Raw genomic sequence first — 6,047 nt, 5'->3', positions numbered from 1 at the left:
AAAAAAAGGGGTACAAAGGAACCTGAGTGTTCTTGAGCATGAAGCAAACAGAGGTGAATGACATATTTATTTTTCTGGCAAAAAATGGTCTCCTTTCCTAAAGTTCACAATGAAAGAAACTAAGTACGTGTAAATTATTCGAAGGCCAGGATATTTCCAGTGTTGTTCTATGGGACATATTTGATAAATTGTTTATGGTTCTGTAAACTTTATTTGCCATGGAGCTGGGAGTGGGAGAGGGGAAAATTAAGGTCACCCATGATTATTGTCGTCCCTTTATCTGTCACACACAGTATCTGTTTTTTATACGCTTGTTTTCATGTTGTGGTTACTGTTAGTAGGCTTGTAGACTGCACCCACTGGTGACTTCTTTCCCTCACTGTTCCTCATCTCTACATAAACAGATTCTACATGCTTATCTCCTGAATCAAGGTAATCTCTAACCATTGTACAAATGTCACCACAACCTTGGCATTTCACACGCCTCTGTATGCCTTCTTGCAATATTAATTGATCTTCTACTGTGTTACTATTGCATATATTAAGAGAAAATAAAAGGGAAAACAAACATTGCCGTGATTCGGATTCAAGTCGAAGCTGCTGTGGCTATATGCAGAGTATTGGCCATTATACGACCATGGCGCTTAACAACGAGGCACCGGGAAACGTACAATAAGCACACTGCTGGAGGGCATGCCAGGAGCAGCACCAGAAACACAACAGAAATACTCATCAAATAGCATACTGAAATGAGTGGACAAAATCTATCGAATGCAGGGCCATGGAGGATGTCAATGTCCAGCATTCAGAGTATGCAAAACTGAGGTTGATAGATTTCGTTAGATTAAACATATTAAGAAATCATGGGATAGTGCAGAAAAATGTCAGTGAAGCAGAAGTTCATACATAATTTCATTGATCAGCGAGGCAGGTTCAATGGGCTGAGTGGCCATTTGTTATGTTTCAAAATAAAAACATTACTTTCTTATATTCACTTGGCAAATGTAATTAATATTCGGGTGGAAATGAAGTAATTGTTCTGGGCTGCGGTCTTGTATATATTTCTCAAATGTAAATCGAGTTTTACATCGGCTGCATCAGCAGCTTCCTCACACAAGGAAATAACCACTGTTGCAGAAGATCATTTAACCCCAGTTCCCAGCCCTGGAATCAGAGAAATTCAGTGACCTAACATTCTATATATGCAGGGTCAATCGGATTCTAATCCTAAGTCCCTATTCCGGTCAATCCCTGAAAAACTTGATAACCTTTGCTTCGCACAATATCTCTCTATGTGCCTGAAATATATCCAAGAACTCTGCAGGTTGCAGCGGAGATTTACAAGAATGTTGCCAGGACTGGATAAGATGAAACTTTGCAGAATGTTTGGTTAGGCTGGGACTGTTCTCCTTGGAACACAGGAGGCTGACTGGAGTTTATAATCATATAACAGCATTTATTAACATTCAATATTCTTAGGGGTCTTGACAGCGTAAATATGGACAAATGCTTTCCCTGAGCATGACAGAGAAGGAGTTCAGGACATCATATCCGAATAAGGTTTAACCCATTTAATTCAGATATGAGGAGGAATTTCTTCGCTCGGGGCCAGTGAACTTGTGGAATTCTTTCCTGCAGACGGCTGTTGAAGCTGAATTGTTGGGTATTGTCAAACTGAGTTAGACAGACGTCTAATCAGTAAGATGGTCAAGAGGTACCCAGGTCAGGCAGCAGAACGGAGTTGAAGATTATCATTGAAAGATGCAGCAGACTCGTTGGGTCGAATATTTCTGCTCCTAATTTATTTCTACTGCTCCTCCATCATTTTGTCCATGGTCTTATTTAATCGATAGGTCCAATATTGTTTGGGGGGTGGACTTGGATAAAATTATAGTCTTAGTTTCACGCTGTCACGCCTTGTAGCTAATCACGGCCCTTTCACTCCGTTCCCTCTGCATTTGTTTTCCACCGATAACATTTTGGATTCTTCCAAACTGAATGTAAAGTCATTCTAAGTAAGACTGACTGCCAGCACCACCCCACAAACACTCAACGGCCTGGCTTATCTTTGTTAAGAAGCCCTGTCCACTGTGACTACTACACAACAGCAACATGGAGTCATTCTCTGTCTGAATTTTAAACCAAGGCTACAGTGGAGAAAGCTCCTTCCTAACGATGAGAACATTAAAGAAGCTACAACTTCACAGTGAAAGTTGGTTCATCAGTATTTCTTCTGCCTTGTTCCTTGTTCCTTGTGTCAGTGAATTAAATGTGCCTCTCAGTCTGTCACAGGCTTTCACTTTTGTTGTTTTTACAGAGTCGTGCCTTTGCACTTGGAAAATGCTGGGAATACTCACAATCCTGTCCCTCCCTACCCGCGAATAAGCATTTCTTTGATCAAAATAAAACATGTCACACAGGAAGAAGAAATCTTCAGTGTCTCGGAAAATCTTCAGATGGAGTCTTCTCAGTTCTCTGCTGTAATCTTAGCAAAAAGATCATTCTCGCTTGGATTCTGCTCGTCACAGAGAGTTCGGGGAGATCGTGAAGATCCGATGCATCTTCAGTGCGTCCTATTTCTTGAATTTCAAAATTGGGCGATTTTCAGGTTCATGACTTTCGACTCATTGTTCTGTTGTCGTGGCAACAGTCAATTTTGAACAAAGTTTATGGGAAATTGCCAGTTTCTGAGGATTTGGAAATGATTCAACGATCGACAAACGTCTTGGAAATGTTCGAAATATGAAAAATTATTTGCGGAGAGAGAATAAAAGATTTTTTTTTCAGATCGCAAACATTTCTCATATGGCTATTCAAAATTGAATTAAGTGGCGGGAAAAAGCTGTTTAACTCGCTTCAATTCATTCAATTTGATGCAAACTCCACAGGTCATTGAAACATTCAAAAAAGGAATTAGATTTATCTCAGCGAAACGTGCGAATGTTACATTCAACTTTGGTCAGAATTTTTATCAGCTTAAAATAAAGAACTGCTGAGAGGAAGGGAGGGTTCAAAATGTAAAGAGACAGAGCCTTGTTTCTGGATTTCTTGGGTGGAGTTCGGAAAGTATGAAATGTTCCGAACATCATCGGAATGTGGTCGAATCATTAAGGCACCATTTTAAAGCGGGAATTGTGCCTCTGAGCGACGGTTTCCTTCCGACTCGAGAGGGTCTAATTTTACTTTTTAATTGAAAAAATGTTCAGTTTCATTTATAGTTCTTCACGGAGAATGAACTGCCGATCTTATTCAGCTGCACGTGTACAATAAATTTCTTTACACGTGAAGTCAAAGAAATTCGAAACTATTCCCCAACCGCCCACAGACTTTGTCTCACTGTTAAGGTGCCTCCTTAGGGACCGAGGGGTGCAGGTACATAATTCTCTGAAGTTTACATCACATATGGACAGAAAGGTTAAACAGGCTTTTGGCACGCCTGCCTTCATTGCTCAATCGTTTCAATTCAGGAGTTGGGAAAGTCATATTGAGGTTGGACAGAATGTTGGTGAGGCATCTTCTGGAATGCAGTGTGCAGTTTCGGTCGCACAATTACAGGAGGCATATAATTAAGCTGGCGAGTGTTAAGAAGAGGGTTACCAGGATGTTGCCTGGTTTGAAAGGTTTGATTTATAAAGAAAGGTTGGCTAGATTTGGACTTTTTTCTCTGGTGCTTAGGAGGTTGAGAGGCGACCTGTCAGAAGTTCATAAAATAATGAGACGTGTAGATAGTACTAATTGTAGTTGCCTTTTCCCTAGGATGGGAGATTTCAAGACGAGGGGACATTCTTAAGTTGTGAGGAAATAATTTTTTAAAAAAGATAGGAGAGGCAGAACTTTGCAATGACTGTTAATAAAACGATAGCAAGTTCCAGCAGAGAAACGGGTGGCAGAGAAACGGGTGACAGTAAAGCAGGCATACAAGGACGAACGTGTTTCGTTTGCCAGTGAAATTCACCGCTTCACAAAGTGGAGAATATTGAAGTGCAGCAGTGACGGCGATTATTTTGCTGGATATTCACCTTGCGAATGCTTTATCCGCCGGTATCCCTGATTACATCACAAGGATGAAAGCTGCAGCGAGACGTGTGGAGCCAGTGGTGTAATTGATACGGCGTCTGACTTTGGTTTGGAAGATTGAAATGTTGTATCCTCTCTCGCTCGAGTGAAGTTGACAGCTTTTCTACCCTTGCAAATTGACAGATGCTTCCGAAGAGGAATGTATGCCCAGCGCTGTTTTTGTCAGATTCCCAGCAGCTGAAGTGATTGGATCGCTGGGTTTTGGAAATTGAAAATTGAAATTGAAAGGTAAATGAGTAACATGAGTGTGGGGTTACTTCAGCTCACTGTCTATTTCATATCCCAGCTCATGGCAACGGTACCCATTGTCAGGAGAAACTGCTTGTGTTCCACATAAAGCTGCCTTTTGTCGGGGTACGTTGTGTACGTCGGGAGAAGCGGGTACAACAGTGTGTGTATAATATCACAAAGACTGACACTGAGCCACACATTAAACGGTAAAGTTGATGTTGTTAACTTGCTCGCCCAGCTGGCTTGTTTTCGTTCAGACGTTTCGTCACCATACTAGGTAACATCATGAGTGAGACTTCCGATGAAGCGCTGTTGTTCTACTCCACTTTGAATTTATACTGCCCGGTCAGTTGCGGTGAGTTCTGTCATTTCCCGTTCTGTTCTGTATGGGTTGTATATGGGGTCCAATTCTATATGTTTGCTGATTGCATTATGGACTGAGAACAATGCTTCCAGGAATTCCCATGTGTGTCTATATTTGGCTTGGGCTACTACGGTTATGTTGTCCCAGTTAAACTGATGGCCTTCATTATCCGAGTGTACTGATATTAGGGAAAGTTCGTCATGTCATTTTGCCGCTAACTGATGTTCATGTATTCTGATGGCTAGTTTCCTTCCTGTCTCTCTGTTACAATGTTTGTGGCAGTCGTTGTCCGGTATTTTGTAAACTATGTCGGTTCTGCATGTCGTGGGTATGTGGTCTTTAATCCTTGTGAGTGTTTGTCGTAGCATGGCTTTGGGCTTGTGTGCTACCGTAATTCCTAGTGGTCATAGGAGTTGTCAGTTCTGATATGTTCTTGATGTATGGCAGTGTAGCCAGTGTGTTAGGGCATAATGTGTCCTCTTTCTGTTGCTATTTAGTAGGCACCTGCGGATGAAATTGCAGGGATATCCGTTCAAAACGAAGATTTTGTATTGGTGTTCTTCCTCTCTCTGTATAGTTCTGGGTCGTTGCAATGAGTGGTGGCCCGTTTAAATAGTGGCCCGACACAGCTTAGTTTGTGGACCACTGACCTGAGTTAGTTGCCAAATTAAAAGTTTCCGAATCCCTCGAGGCACTGAACCGAGTTGTGATGTGCAAAGGACAACACACAAAGGAGAGTCCTTGTGTGATTGATCCAATGTGATCTGTATACCAGGGTAAACAGTGAAGACTGGTCTTCAGCACCCACGTTGAGCCTGGCTCCACTCGGCCGACAGTCAAATCTCACAAACTGCCATTGCCCTTCACTTTTCCTGACCTCCCCTCTATTCTTGTTATAAACTGATTACACGTCAGACAGTTGCAGCTGACATTGCTGATGTGGAACTGTAACATGGAGTGAATCGATTTTGACTGGTCAATGACATAATTCTGCTTCTAAAGATCAGTCAATATTTCGTATTTATTGCTGTAAATGTTAACCATTAACAGGCTATGGCAGTGAAGGCACCGAATCGTAATCACTGGACTACCAGGAAAGATCTGTTTATGTGACTCAGGATACTCTGATTCGGCCTTGCATTCTCCCGTCCTTCTGCACGTGATGCCCCTCTGCTCTGTTTCGGTTTTATTCCGTCTCGGTTCATTATACACAAGGTCTCCAATTATCTATTACTTTGTCGTTTCTAACACGAGACCCTCTTCCCAAATTTGTTTGAATGGCTCCATAGCTCAGTGGTTAGAGCACTGGTCTTGTAAACCAGGGGTCGTGAGTTCGAGTCTCACTGGGGCCTGTGGCAAATTTTGCACAACCGCT

The 6,047-nt window shown here is 42.0% G+C and overlaps 1 non-coding gene across 1 annotated transcript; it reads left to right on the top strand.

Annotated features, from left to right (window-relative positions):
* Positions 1 to 5,951: 5,951 nt before the first annotated feature.
* Positions 5,952 to 6,024, top strand: trnat-ugu. The gene has a single exon. It is a non-coding gene; the product is annotated as a tRNA-Thr (tRNA).
* The last annotated feature ends 23 nt before the right edge of the window (positions 6,025 to 6,047 follow it).

Source organism: Rhincodon typus, unplaced genomic scaffold (assembly GCF_021869965.1).
Source record: "Rhincodon typus isolate 14 unplaced genomic scaffold, sRhiTyp1.1 hic_rhity00013902, whole genome shotgun sequence".
Classification (NCBI taxonomy): Eukaryota; Metazoa; Chordata; class Chondrichthyes; order Orectolobiformes; family Rhincodontidae; genus Rhincodon; species Rhincodon typus.
The sequence above is the reverse complement of the archived record's forward strand: the minus strand, read 5'-3'. Positions and strand labels throughout refer to the sequence as shown.